Genomic DNA, 15,742 nt, shown 5'->3' on the forward strand with positions numbered 1-15,742 from the left:
AAGAACATTGCTGTGCTACAAAGACAGTGACAATTGCTTTAAAATATAAGAAAAAGTGAGGTGCAAATTGCCTCTTCTCAAAGACCCAAGTGCTGCCAAGATGTATGCGTTTCGTAGAGTAAAATATTTGGGAAATTTGCATGCAGAACTCTATGAAATGTCATCAAACTCTAATGGAATCTATGCAAAATAAATCTCTTGCACAAATGTGTAACTGTCATAGTTTCTTTTGTGGTGATTTGTGGTGCTTTAAGGAATGTTTGATTGGAAAACACCGGACTGATTGCATCAGTCTCTCCTAACGGTGAGGTTCTGGCAGTTTTGGGGGCAGCTTTAGAGATGGCTGATACCTCTTGGTAGGGTCTGGACACCATGAACCACCACGTCTGTTTTCCTGTTGGGATGAAAGCAGACCCTGTGGCTGTTCCTCTGTGCACTGTGGGGCAGACAGCGACTGCAACCCCTCACCTTCCCCCCAGCTGGATGGTCTGACTTCAGGAAGATTCATCCACACAAAAGAAAGAAAACACGTGGCAAAACCCTCCTTTGGGGCAGGATGGGATGGGAGCAGCCCCAGCCCGCAGCTGCACCCACATCCTCACGGAGCATCACATGCATACCTTCCCTCCAAGGGAATTTTCCTGCTGGAATTTCTTTATTTCACAATCCCATCATCACCACCTACTGCTGCACACCTGGATAAAGATTTCCTAAGTGCTCTGCTTGAGGAAGGGCATCTCCAGCAGCAGCACTTGTGCCTACAGGATGCCCTGCAAATCGCTGCTTGCAGAAGAGACCTGGGGAATGCCACAGCCCACGGGAGGCTCTGGAGGGAGCTGACACATCTGAACAGTTTGCTGGTATTTTTAATAACTGCTGGAGAGGAGTTTCTTAAGGGCTGCTGAAGGACAGAAACAGCATCCAGAGCGTGAACAAGGGGAAAACCAAAAGGTGTCATTAGCACTGTGCATACCAAAGGTATTCCAGAATAAATCCTTAGCCAATGCTACCAAAGCACTGAGTGCTTAGAAGAAGCAACTTGGCCTGTTGGTGATCCATGTCAATGCTGCTCGTCCTGCAGGAGTGCAGCCCACTGCGTGCAGCAGTGCCAGATGAGGAATAAACACGGGCAATGGGATTGACTCCAAGCCAAGTAAGTGTTAGTCAAAACCCATGGATGCAAAAAGATGATGTGATTTTTACCATCGTGAGCAATGATGCTTGCAGCCTTCCAGTGAGGGAAGCGGTGCTTTGAGAGGGGCCACGATCCGCTGTGATGCAGGGAGCTGTGGCCAAGGGCTCCAGTCACTTCCAGGGGGACCACGGACACATCCCGACGGCACATCCCTATTGCTCGTTGAAACCCTCTCCACGTACACTGACATCCCGAGTGCCGTAACCAGGTCCCCCCAGCCGGGCTTTTCGAGCTCCCAAATCAGGCGGCTCGCCTCGCTGCGGCTGATGCATCGCAGTCGGTGCGTGCTGAGGTTTGGCAAGCGCTGCTCCTCAGGAAACAAAGCAGCAGCAATACCAGCGGTCCGCGTGCTGCTGGCGCAGGCTGCTCTCTAGGCGGCACTCCTCTCCTGCCGAAAGCCCGCAGCGTGACACGAGGGCTGGAGGGAGGGGAGGAGGGGATGCGCGATGACACGCGCGGGGCTGCAGAGGCTCAGGCTGCGGCAGAAAGGTGGAAGAGCACGGAGAGGCTGCGAAAAAGCAGAAGGGATCGTGTGCATTCCTGCCGTTCCTGCTGGGGATGCTGTTCCCTCTGTGTGCAAACACCAAATCTTAGGCGCTTGTGGTTTCGCTGTACTTCGGAGGGCTGTGAGTGCTTGCTTCCCCCATCTCGCAGTGCTCCCCACTGGCAACTACAGAAAGTCTCCAGATGGTTACAAAGGCCAACAGCTTTTCTCATCACGTTTTTGGTACAGAGCATCCTTCCATTACTAAGGACCAAGGACCACAGGGAGGTTAAGGAGCAATGGTGATTCCTGCCACAGCCAGCACACTGCACCAGCAGAGCAAGATGCAGGACCTTGTTGCATTGATAACATCTCACTGCCTCTCTCAAAGAGTTTTAACTCCCTTTGGTGATGGGCCAAGGTGGTCCTTCCAAGCAGATGAAAGAGGATGCTTCCAAATCTGGCATGAAAGCTTCAGAAAAAGGGTTTAGTGAGTGCTGATATTTGCCTAATGGTTTGGCTGAAGATGTGGGCAGCTGCCAGCAGCTCTCCCTGGGGCAAACATCCATCTAAAATGTGGGAAAGGCAAAGAAGATGCAGGTTCTGCCCTCACCTCCTGCGCCATGCCATTGCTAGGAGACTCTGAAGCTTACATCAGAGAAAGCAGAAAAACCTTTGTGGGTTTTCACATCATTCACTATACCATCTTAGCACATTTAAACATTCTCTTCAACAATTCATTTTAATCACCTCTACCCCAAGCTGCTGGACAGCCAGAGTCTGCAGAGCCTGAGTTCCTTGACTGGGAAGTGAGGGGACAGGAGCCGTTTCCTGAGCAGTTTGGGACTGAAGTTTGTGGGTTTTTTTTTAAGAGAATGACTCAGAACTGTCTTCAGCGATGGAAACCATGGCAGAACTGGTGAGCACCTCCCGTACAGCTGCTGCTGGAGAACCTTCACACAGTGCTGAAGGAGGGCAGCACCCACTCTGCAAATCAGCAGAAAGCGAGCAGCAAAGTGATGGGAAGAAAGGGAACGTGCAATTATGTGTTTTCTAGTAGGGATAATCCAAAACATATATAGACAAAGAGCTTAAAACACTATCCAGCCTCAAATTTTCTTATTACATTTAGAGCTCTCCAAAGTAAAATGTGGGCTGAACCAACAGCGAGGAATTCCCTAATCGCTTCCAGTAAAACCAACCTGCCACTCCTGCACTTCAGCAGGCATTTTATTTGAAATACTGCCTCTAAAAATCCAACAGATTTAGAGAAGGAAGGGGAACATATGGGACATATTTGGGCCAGACGCCCTGCTGGCACAGGCTGATGTGGATATTTGCAAAGCTCTGCATCGATGTGCTCCAGCTGAGAGCCTGGCTCTGTGCTAACCCTGTCCCAACAGCACTTGCCAGGCTCACTTCTGCCATTGCAAAACACCTTCCTTACGGCTCTCAGCTGAAGTCAGAGCTGCAACAGAGCAGGCAAGGAGTGGGACAGCAGGGGCTGTGCTGGCAGACATCAATGTCTCCCACTCTTCCATCTGGCAGCTCCAGTGCTGGTCACCAATAACCTCACTTTTCCCCATGCTCAGGAGTGTTTTCTCACCACAGCCTCCCTCAGATGCCACTCCTTGTGTGAACCATACTACCCCTTGCCTCCCAGCACGGAACTAATTACATTACTTTTTCCCTTTAGAGCTGCAGTATTGCAGAGCTACCCCAGCCCTGGTTCCCCAATTGCTCTGAAGATTCTGCTCTCCCAACATTACCAGGAGCTGAACCCCTCTTGCATTCCCCTGCCCTGAGCCCACCTTCCCCCATTGCATCCCCCCAGGCACCGCTGCAGTTTGCACCTCATTCCAGCCCCTTTCCCTCTGGCTCACACATTCACAAGCGCAAGTGAAACCAAGCACCAAAGTTGCCCCCATGAAGTGCTGCATAAGGGCCACACAATGAACCAAACTTCCATTCTATAGACAGTTCCCCCAGAATGCTGAGCTGCAGCTGACAGCTGAGAATGAAGACTCACGCAGCACTGTCAGAAAAATTAGCGATGTCTGGATAAGGTCTGCTCCCCACTCTTACTAATTATGGCAAACAAACGACCTTCTGTCTCACTGACAGGTCAGAAAAAAGACATTTCCCATAGGAAATGGCAGTCCTATAGATGGACGTGAACCTCTGCTCCCACATTGCTGCCGAGGTCACATTGCAGACAATTGCTTTGACCCTGAGGGCTCCATCTTCAGCTGGCATCAGCTACAGAGGCTCTCAAACCATTAAAGCAGGATAAAATGCAGCACTACAGAACACAGTCTCCTCTGATGAGAAACAATGGTCTTCCAGGCTGTGTTACTCCAAGTAGAATAAATTCCTCGGGCATTAACAAGTCCTGCTTTGGCAGCACCTTGCACGACATTGGTGCCCTCGCATGGTTCCTGCTTGCACAGAAGCACAGCCCCCAGGGTTAGAGGTGTTAGGAAGTTTACAGGAGCATTAATCAGAAATGCTTCTCAGATCAGATATGCTGCTAATTCGAAGGCTCAATTTGTCACCTGTTTCCTACTTTATTGATTTGTAAATGAGATAAGAGACTAATCACATCCTGCCCTTACTGAGCTTCTCTATATAAGTGAGCCCAGCATCCGCCAAAAGAGAGGAGCCTGAATTCAACACGCTCTTCAGGTTGGAGTCCGAGCCTCCAGTGCAGCACCTTCCAGATGCATCCATACGTGCTGCTGCTGCTGCTGTGTGGCTGGAGTGCATCCAGCCACCGTCTGCCTCCGAAGGAAATACTGCTTCTGCAGAGCAAGACTAAATCTGCCATCATTGATGAAATGCTTTGCTTACTTGAAAATGAAAACACGCATGAAAATGTAATCCCTTTTCCACTTGCCCCACGCCAGATTTGCCTCTCAAAGTGATTTCCAATTTGTAACATGGAGGTTTCTGTCTTTTTCAGGAGCAGCTCAACACGCCGACCTGCATAAAGGTAAGGAACGGCCGTTTCTCATTTCTTATACCCATGAGGACTCACAGTTTACCAGCTTACGGTATAACTGAGAGAAAAGCTCCGGGGACATTTCAAGACAACGTGCCCAACGGCAGCGAAGGGCTTGTTGGGCTCCAGAACAGCTCTGTGAGCCGTAGGGTAGGGGGGGACCTGCACTCAGACACCTGGACCAGGAGGGGCATAGGGCCACCACCAGGACCCAAGGCTGGCTCAGGGACAGTCCTGAGTGCTCTGCTTGCTTTCCCTATATATCATGCTATATTGTTCAAAAAATGGCTTGAACATGGCTAGCATCCCATTCTGGCAGCTCTCAGACGGTGCATCCTCCTCAGTATCTCTGTGTTCTTTTTAATGCTGTTCAGGAGAGATTTCCAGCAATGTTTGTAAGGTCTTTTCACTAAATGATGCAATACAAGGAAAACTGCTTGGCGTAGCTATCTATGAGCATCCTACATCCAAGACAAAACGCTTTAACTAGAAGGAACTTAATTCCAAGAGTTGTCAGATTCTCCATCGACAGAAACTGCACTTTCTCTGCAGAATTTGTGTCTGTAATAGTTATGAATGCTGCACTTACATACTCTTAAGGGAAGGTATAACTAAGAAATACCTCCAGAGAAAAATTGTAGGTGATTTATTCAAGATGGTTTATGGACAATTAACATCCTCCTACAAACCAGAATGCAATTTTCTTTCCCACTTTTTCCTTCTAGAGCACAAACTGTGCCTGTAACAACACTGAGGAGTTTATTCACCAGCTAAACAAGTTGGAATCTCCATGTATGAAGATAGTTAAAAGCGATATGAGAAAGCTAAGAGACAACTGTACAATTATGAAGGTAAGCTTCTGCTGTTCAGTGGTAGTTTCAAACATTTCCCTGCAGTTCTCCACCTGCCCAGGCTTGCTGTGCTTGATGAGCTGCTTCAGTCTCCTGTTAGTTCTCTCAGAGAGCACAGAGCTGCTGAGACCACACGGAGCATCCCAAGCTGCCCAGTTTCTCCAGGACATGGATATTACGAGGGAAATTGGATGTACAAATAGGAGTTGGACTTGATGATCCATATGAGTCCTTTTCAATCTGGGATATTCTGATAGCCAGGGCTGCATTCACTGCTGGTCTGCAAGAATGGTGGAAAGTGTTGTGGGGCTGGAGCCTCATCCCAGGCAGCTAAAGAGCCCTGAGGAATTGCAGAGCCTTGGGATGGAGTGCCTCTGTAACTCCTGCATCACTCTCTACTCTTTTTCCTTAGAGAAATTCAGCCCACGGACATTCCTGCAATGAGATCAGAGCAGATTTCCCCAAATTCAGAAGCAACCTGGAAGAATTCTTGAGGTGGCTCAGCCAGACAAACAGCTGCAGGAACATCGTGAGGGACGAGTCGGATCTGGATGGCAGCAGCGAAAGCAGCTGCCCTCTGCTGCAGAATTACTGCAGAGAAAGGCTGTAGGAGCAGCTCCCACAGCAGCAGTGGGGCTGCTTGGGAATGGGGGGCAAGGAGGGGGTCCCACAAAACATGAATCTGTGCTAAGAGCTAATGCAAGTAAGTGTGACTGAAAACCAAAGACATCAATTAAAACTTTATCGACCGCACGCAGCCAAGTGTCATCATTTACCCTGCCTGTGGTTATCAGATGTGAAATGTGGTTGTGGCACCTGGGATGCAGGGAGAGGTGCTGGGTCTGGGGTTTGTGCACACAGGGACAGGAAACACAGCCCTGACCTGCTCACATGTGTCAGGTGGGGACAGGAAGGGTCTCCACGTGGAGATGAGGGCTAAGGGGCTGAGATGCTCAGTGGGTACCAATGGGACCCAGGGCAACCCCGCTGGAGATGTGGTACCACCAGAGCCCACCCTGCACTGAAGTCATTGCTTGTTGGTGGTGTTTGCATTAAGTTTCCATAGGAATCTGATCAAATTAACATGGATGTTTCACCTTTTGCCCTTTCACTGCACTCCAAAGAGCTTCTGCTCAGTTTTTTTCAGGGTTTTTCAGCATACATTTATCCAAAACATTTCCACCAAACCCCAGACAGCATGCAGTGCAGAGCGGGATGTCAGAAGTGATGCTTGCATCTTACTGAGCATAGAATACAGAATCACAGAATGGTTGGGTTGAAGGGGCCTCAAGGATCATATGGGCTAGTTGCTCCCACCAGTTCAGACCCAGCCTGGTCTTGAACACCTCCAGGGATGGGGCATCAACAACTCCGTTTAATTTATGTCACACGAGCAGAAGAGCTGCTGAATTACCACACTTCTGTGCAAAAGAAGTGTTTCTCCAGCATGCTCAGAAGGTTTCAAACTGTTGGATGTCTGTGTGATAAAGCAGCCACTGGGGTTGCACTGTGGGTCTCAGCTCAGCTCTCTGTACTCCCTGTGCCTGGTGCACAATGACTGCTATGGAAAAACCCACAGCTCAGTAACCTCTGTAAGCAGATAAGAGATGATGCACATCCAGCACTCAATCTGCCTCACAGAGCACTACTCAGCACTCTGAGCAATACCTGAATTTGCCCACATGCTTGGCTCCATCTCACTTTCCAGCACACTTCAAAAAGGAGCAGGTTTTAAACAAACCACTTGTAAAGTGGCTGTCTTCCAATGTTTCTCATTCCTGAAATCACTGTTTCACATCGCTTATGTGCAAACTCGCCATTCTTCTAGTGCTTTACTCCAGGAGATGCATCTCCCTCACTCACCAGCACTGCTATCCCAGGAAATACTTCTGTTTAAAGAACAGAAAGGAATTGAAGAATGCTTAGTTCGGCTTCATACAGCCTAGAGATGAACAAAAGTGCTCCTGTCCAACCCAATGAGAAAGAACAGAATCAAACCTGAAAAGAGCCCAGAACTGTCTGCTCAAAGGGCTGATCCATATTAGCAGTATCTGTCACTACTTCCAAGAATCACAAACCTCACAGAAACGCAGACAGATACACCTCTCAACATATGGACCATGATGGCTGGTAGAGTTGTCATGCTTTTATGAGAGGCATTTACTGTGGAGGAGCCCATAATTTTAAGGAGCTGGCAGTGCCATTCCACTCCTCCTGCAGCTGACTTTGCTGAGCCACGTTGGGGTTCTGCTCCAAGAACTCACTCTGCCCCTACCTTCAAAATATCAGCATTAATTTTACTGCTAACATTGTCAGCACGATGCTTGGCCTTATTTCAGAAGCAATGGCATTCTGATATTCCACTGACCTTACCAGAAAGCCCCTAGCAGCCCAAGCATGATTCATATTTGCTTTAAGCTTTAAGTCCATACAGAGGTAAAACCCAAGCCACCCACTCTCACTCCCATTGTACCCACACAGAGCTCTTGCTCACTATCTCCATATTGCCATTTACTTCTCAACACATCCAGCTTTCTGGATCGCAGGTTTTTGAGTCCCATGTGTGAGCTCTGCAACTGGGATGGAGGCCCTGCTGCTCACCTGAGCCTGGCAGGTTCTGGGACACACGGAGCTGGAGGTGGTGGCCTCCCACACCAGCCCACCCCAAAGCAACCCACCCTGCCTGAGGTCCCGTGGCCAATGGGTCCCACCTGAGCCAGGTGCCCATCCCCACGGCCAGGGAGCTGCCAGAGCTCTGCAGGGAGGAACTCCCAGCACTGTGCTGTCATTCAGTGCATGCACACAACAGCTCCTGCCCTGCCTGCATGCACCAGCTCCCATCTCGTGCTACCAATCCCTACCAACCACACACAGAAAGGAAGGTAGCATTCACACAGCATTACAGAGAGCTCTCATGTCTCTACCAGGAGGCTTTCACTGGAAACAAGTAACACCACAAGTTTTTGTTCCAACAGATGAATCAGACTTCTGGTACAAATGACACGCTTGGAGCAGCCCTCCCCCTGCTCCTCCCACCTTGCTGTAGGGGTGCACACCACATCACCACTTCAGTGCTTAGAGAGAGCAGAGCAAGCTATGAGCTGCAGAGAATCGCACTGAGCCTTAACGTGGCTATCACAAAACGAGGGATTTGGACGAGAAAGCAACCAGAGCCGGGCAGACGATGAGAGACTCTGATGCAGGTTGTGCTTAACATCAATACTTCTATGGAAAAACAAAGAGGCCCTCTGAGAGGGATGGCTGATAGCATCTACCACCACGGCAATCTGAAAGCAATATTGAAGTCACAGCAGGAAGAAGACGATGCCAAACCCGCAGGATTTAACCCAAAGAAGGCAGTCAGACACTTTCAGCACTGAAATGGTTTCTCCCTTCCCATGCCTTTATCGAAGAGTGAGGAAATACAAGGGGCGCTGAGGCTACGGTACCTATTTATCACTGCAGAGATATTTCAAGCTTTGTTTTTCTCTTTAAAGACAGAGCTGTTAGCCACATCCTCAAGTCATGAGTGCAATGAGCTGCAGGGGGTAAAACACCTGTTCTTATCCAGAGGCACCAGAACCATCTCTAATAATATTAGCACTATCATATAGAATGGAAAAATAATTTTAAAATACCATACTCAGAAAAGTCAGGGGAAAAAATAGCAAGCATTAAATCATTCATTTGCAGTAACACTCCATCAGAAATCCATAGACTGGAACTACAGACGCCAGCACCAGTATCTCTACGGGAAGTGTAAGAGAAATCATTTCCCAAAGACTTCAGTTCTCCAGAAACCCAGTCTGCTCCTGCTCAGGAAGAGTCCTGAACTCACCCTATTTCTCTGTATGCAATTTCCTAAGCTATTTGAGCCTTCATCCAGACTTTGCAGCACAAAACTCCAAGTATTCTCAAAGGCAATCGGAAGAAAGTGGAATCTGGATCTGATATCATTGGCAACAGCACAGTCTCCATTCTAACAACTTCCATAAGCTCTGGGCTCTCGTGTCTTCACGCATATTTTACATGTGATACATTTCATGTGAGAAGGATTTTAATTCTTATTACTGCCAATTAAACATCTCTTCCCTGCCATTATCACAGAGTCTGAGCCATCTGCGTGGGCAGCAGCAGCAAAGGGAGCACACTGCCCTGCTGCCCCTTCAGTAATGGATCCACAGCAATCAGCACCGACCCACCTGTGCCCACTCTTGGAACCCAGACACTGTGTTTTTGTAAAGCAACGCCCCCAGAACCCACTCCAATGTCGAACACTGCAAAACAGTGGCTGTTCTGCTTCAGCTTAAACACTGCCATCGAGGAATTGCTTATTTTGATTAAATGGTGGGGGGGAAAATGCACCATCATGCAAACCTTGTTCCCACTGGTCAGAGGCTGCCTCACTGCATCAGCAAGTTGCATCAAGGAAAGACACTTACCTGCTGGCTTGGCTGCTGCAGACAGGATGCTACAGGAACAGAGATGCCGACTGGTGCAGTCTGCAGTGGGGGACGTTCACAACGTATTTCAGCTTTTGAGGAGTCATAAACAGTAGCTACAACAATCAAGAAAAAAGGGTGAGATGCAGGGAGCACCCTCCCTCAGACCACAGCCCACGATAAGGCTGTGTTTGAAGAGCAGCAGGAGCTGAGAATGCACGCAGTGGTCATCGCTGTGCCTCAGCTTCCCTGCACAGCCCAGCTGCATTCCCAGCAAAGGGCTGTGACATACAGCAAATGCAGGCTGAGTTCCAGCACAGAGCCCTGCACTCATAACATCTCCACCCTGCAGAGCTCCAGCACAAAACCCCGCATCTGCTGCGTCCCCATCCCACAGCACCCGGCCCTGGCAGCCCACAGGAAGCACGGTGCAGCTTCCCGACACGCAGGTGACTTCTCTGCAATATAGGCAGGATCCAAATGACTCATCAGAGCACCCCTTGTCCTACTACTGTTACTCAGCCCAGCATCTCGGTTCTGCAGAACTCTCCTTGGCTGCAGCTCTTCCAATTCTGCAGCTTCCCAGCGACAATAGCGTTTCCAAATTGCAAGAACCTTAAAACACAACACGAGGCACTACCTGTTTGCACTGTAGCCCTTATTTCCAAAGCTTTTCAAGTTATAGTTATCAATTTAATAACACAACATCTCAGATGCCTCCAGGCCTACAAGCAATCCACATCACATGAAAAGGTCTGCTCGTAACTGCTGCTAGCAGAACTAATAGCTGCTCTACCCCAAAGCACCCGTGGAGGATTACACCACTCAGAAAAGCACTGCAGCCATATCCAAATAATTTCTCCAAGTGCTGCTTTGCAGCCAGGGAAGATTTATTTACAACAAAAATGAGCTCTTGAAAGCATCATTGCCACCCCATGTGGCGATCTACAGCGGTAGAACTGTAATCCCAATACCTGGCTCAGGCACTCCGCTTCTGGCCTGCAACAAGCAGCAAGAAAGGAGAGGATGCAGCCCTGGGAGGTGGGCACAGAGCCCCCTCTGTCAACACCCCAAAGAAGACCTTACACTGCTCAGTGTCCCAGCAAGAGCAGCAGCAGCCTTCTGCTGCCAGCAAACCCACCAACCCGCAAGACCCAGCCCCACCAGACTCCAGGCATGCAGGTATGCGAAGCCTTCTGGGAAAACCATCTGCTAGAAGAAGAGCTCAGCTGTGTCTCATTTTGCTGCTCTGATCTCTCAGGTTTCAGGTGTGTGTGTGGTGACTCAGACCAGCCCTGCAGTGCGAGCTCCCTGTGAAGTGTCCACATCAGGTCAGAGCTGTCGCTTTCACTCCTGATTGTACTCCATCACCGGGGTTTGGCAAGGGATGGTGCCCTGTGCTGGAGCTGTGCTCACTGCTGCTCAGCAGTGTTTCACAAACAGCAGCACGTATGAGCTCACGGTGTTTCTTTCTGTCCCTTGACATGGAGCACAACCATCAGTTTTCTGTTTCACACTTTGGGATGAGTCTCTCCAACATCTCTCAGGCTCTGCGTGTCACCTCCACTGATCCTCACCCTGCATGCCTCACCCTGAGGTGTCCCCAGGTGGCCATGAGCCTGCATGAGGGGACACAAGCTGCACTGACAGGATTGGTGACACTGGTTATTCTTATGCACCAAACCCTGCAGATACCAGATGAACTTTCCCAGGCATCAGCTGAACACAACCTTACCCCATGAGTAAAAGAAGCTGCTAAAATTGGGTAAAATATATTTACTACAAACAACAAGCCAAGGAGGCAGAGCCACTTCTGTGTTTTCCCCACTTCATGAGGATCTTTCACTACCTCACCATGCAGACAGTGTGCAATAACTGGATTCCTATGACTCATCCTATGGAAAAATGTACATTGCATTGTGCAAGTTGTAATGCCTTCACCCTGAGGGCCAGCAGCACAGTGACCACTGCTCCAAAGGGTGAGAATCACTCACATTCAAGAAAGCAGGGCTTCGGGAGGGAGGGAGTTTGTTTTCAGTTTCATTTCATGTATTTCAAATTGGATGTTGCTGTTTTTGGAAGATATCTGCTCACAGGTGGCAAACTGAGCATCTCTCCACAGCCCCAGTGCTTGCAGCAAGCAATGCTTCATGCACTTTCTGGCTGCAGCTTGTGTAGTCTATTTGTTTTGTTTCTTTGTGGCATGAGAGCACATCTGTGGCATCTTGTTCACAGGGCTGTGTCAGTGCCCAGTATTTACTCCAGTGTCTGTCTTCAAATTTAGGACAGGTACAGTAGAAATAGAAGAGTGTAATACTGGAAAGAACCTGCAAAGAACCAACCCTAGAGGAAGTGGGCACAGTAAATAATGCTAGGAGATGAGCCCCTTGCTACTGTTTGCCTCTAAGATTAAATGCACCCCAGCTTTCATGGCTTCACAACCAGAAACTGCTCAATTTCCCACTTCCTGCGAGTGCATCGTGCTGCTTACTGAGAAAACCCAGGTCATCAAGTAGAGCGGAGAGCAGAAACCAACCACAGCCATGCCGACTGTGCAGAGCCCTGCCCACAAGCACAGGGGCACAGCTGCCCTTCCACCATAGGCATTGCACACGAGAGAGCTGTCCTGGGAAGGGATATGTGAAGCCAGGAGGGAGCAAAGGCTCTTCTCCTGGAGCCCCAATCTCCTGCTGCACCCTCCCCAGCCCCAGGGATGGAAAACCAAACTCTACGAGGTGAAAAACATTGCACGTAGTGAGCAAGCAGGGAGCAGTGTGCCCTGCAAATATGGACCACTAAGATGATTGGAGGGCTGGAGAACCTCTGCTATGAAGAAAGGCTGAGGGAACTGGGCTTGTTTAGCTTGGGGAAAAGAAGGCTGCAGGGAGAGCTCATTGGGGGCTTTCAGTACTTGAAGGGAATGTATAAACAGTAAGGGAAATGGCTTTTTACAAGAGTGGATAGCGATAGGACAAGAGTGGATGGTATTAAACTGAGACAGGGGAGGCTTAGGGTAGATATTAGGAGGAAGATTTTCACTCAGCGGGTGGTGAGGCACTGGAACAGGTTGCCCAAGGATGCTGTGGGTGCCCCATCCCTCTGGGCAGCCTGGTCTGGTGGTTGGCGACCCTGCACATAGCAGGGGGTTGGAATGAGATGATCATCGTGGTCCTTTTCAACCCAGGCCATTCTATGATTCTATGGCTCCCAAGGGCAGCGCTGCTCCTGCCTCTCAGCCTGCAGTACTGCTGAGATATTGCAGCGTGGGTGGAGGCAGAGCAGGGGAAAAATTAACACTTTTGAGGAAGCAACAGACTGAGGCTGCGGGGGGTAGCAGAGCATACGAGTTCACACATCGCACGGAGTCGGAAGTCTTTTGTTTGTTTCTTCTCATTCAAGTGCTGAGATGAAAGTGAAGGAAGGCAGCGTGGAACCCAAGCAAAGGCTGCGAGCTCACAGCGGGAGGGCCTGGAGACATCACAGTGCAGGGCCTGAGCTGCTGTAGCCGTGAGGAGCAGCAGTGCTGCCTGCAACATCACAGGTGCCACTCTCTACACTTCAGGCCAAATGTTGGTTTTCCCCTCTCAGATGATTAGATAGGAGATGCTTTTTCACTGTAATCATAAAGCAGCAGTTTCTAACAGAAGATAACGTGCTTCAGTGAGTCTACAGAGCTGAATGTCTATGCTTTAGTTGATTCCTAACCTGCACGGAGGGCTGCAACACTGCTCAGCAACACACCACATGCCCACACAGCTGTGCTGAGGCCATGGTTTAAGAAACCACATGCTCACATTGGATGTGGAGTACCAGCATGGTCTGGGCTTGGCTGCTCCTCTTATGAGTAAAAAAGCAATGATAAGAGACCATAGCTCCATGACAATTCACGTGATACCTGCTTCCATCAGTACCTACAAGACTCCAAAGCATGAATATCTGTGCCAAGTACTCAGACCCTACAAAATAAAGCAGAGTCAGCAACGTGTCAGAAGACTCAGTCCAAACCAAACTTTTAAGCAGCTATCGCTATCACAGCAGTGATACATTACAGAAGTTCCCCATCCCTGAATTCCAGCATAAGAATTTTAAGTCTAAAAACTACTATGTGAGCTTCATTTTAGGCTTACCATCATATTCTGTTTGGCCTGTAGTATGATACAAAACAGAGTAGGGAATATAATCTGACAAACTGCACAAACACGCCTGGGGGGTGATGGACTGCTCCCAAGTCACATGCGCTCTTCTCCCTGAAATAAGCATTATGCTTCAGCTCGTAATAGCAGTAAGCATATCTTGAGTACAGCACAATAAGCAGTTTTAATGTTCAAGCAGTTCTGCATCCCACTTCAGGAATGGTCTCAATCAAATTGGAGGACAACTGGAAAAAAAAAAAAAGCAGCTTTTTCATAGCGAAAACAAGCAAAAACATCAGCGTTAAAGGTTCAGTGTGGTATAACTCTGCTAACAACAGCATTCCCAAGCCAATTTGAGGAGGATGTACAGGTTTTTGGCTGGAGGTATGATGTGAACTTCAGCTGTCAACATTGTATGTTGACAGAAAGCCTAAGTAGATTCTTTTTCCTCCCCGCAGAATCAAAGTGGTCCAACTAGAAATTGGGGGTTTGGCTCACCGTCAGTTCTTCACATCTGCAAGGCAGTCATGTTGAATGCTTTGTAATAAAGCAAAGCTCCTTGTTTCCCAAGTTTATGCTGCGCTGAGAGATTTTACTAGGAAAAAGCAGAGGTCAGAAATGAAATATTCTGAGCAGCCTGCCAACAACCACAACATTCATGGCAGGCAAAGGAGTGCTGCGAAATTAGGCAGCAACTGCTAAACTCTGCCCTGCAGAAACAATTGCTCGACTTCACTGAGCCTGGAGCAGGTAAGTGGGGATGGTCTAGGAGATTGGCAGTGCCTGAGAGCTGCTTTAAGTATTACCTTCTAGCTCACTTTGTACTTTCCACTGTGTATTGTGCAAAGGAACCCAGTATTCATTATGTTTCACTTTACGACTGACTGAAGGTCTCAATGTAATTGAAGTGCCTTCCACTTACAAGCCTGTCTTACATGTTGGGATATGGGACCAAGAGCTCCCATAGGGAAAAAACAGTCAGCATTGCATCAGTGACAGTTACTCTTACAATCAAGGATGGTCACGACTGCTTGGAAAGGGCACCAGGTTTTCCTGAAAGCCTCTCACAAGTAACACGGGGCAGGACTTCTGATGAGTGTGATACTGAGATCACATTGCACACTGGCCATTGCATGCAGCCTGCCTCCTCTTACAGTACAGTTTCAAAACAAATTAATCTTTCCAATTTCAGTAGAAGCTGCAAGAATTGTGTCATGCTCCAACCTTCAGCATTGACTAAAGCCATGCTGTTTTTCTAAAAGAAAGGGTAATGAAGAAACAAACCCTCAGAAAAGGAGGAAATAGAGGCCCACTGTTCCCTAAATCCAGTACTGATATCCATCACGGACACACAAGTTTTTTGAAAGAACATTTATTTCAAAACTCATGATCCATAGAAATACAATAAAATTAACATGTACACAAAACTTAAAAACTTTGGTTTGAAGAAATATTTAACATCTAAAACTTCTGAGGTACAAAAGGCACAAGACCAGGCACCCAACCATTCTGGATCACCCACAACATCATTTGCACCATTGCTAAAGAGAACGCTGAGGGTGGAAGACCAGTAAAATGATGAACATGGCAGGGGAGAGGGAAAGTGGAGACAAATGACAGCAACTAAGACAACAGA

The 15,742-nt window shown here is 48.5% G+C and overlaps 1 long non-coding RNA gene across 1 annotated transcript; it reads right to left on the reverse strand.

The window, feature by feature from the left end:
• Positions 1-5,537: 5,537 nt before the first annotated feature.
• Positions 5,538-12,810, reverse strand: LOC109370150. The gene is made up of 3 exons (XR_002120033.1): positions 10,948-12,810; positions 9,974-10,089; positions 5,538-5,966 (listed from the first exon to the last, which is right to left on the reverse strand). It is a non-coding gene; the product is annotated as an uncharacterized LOC109370150 (long non-coding RNA).
• Positions 12,811-15,742: the final 2,932 nt, after the last annotated feature.

Source organism: Meleagris gallopavo, chromosome 15 (genome assembly GCF_000146605.3).
Source record: "Meleagris gallopavo isolate NT-WF06-2002-E0010 breed Aviagen turkey brand Nicholas breeding stock chromosome 15, Turkey_5.1, whole genome shotgun sequence".
NCBI classification, from domain to species: Eukaryota; Metazoa; Chordata; class Aves; order Galliformes; family Phasianidae; genus Meleagris; species Meleagris gallopavo.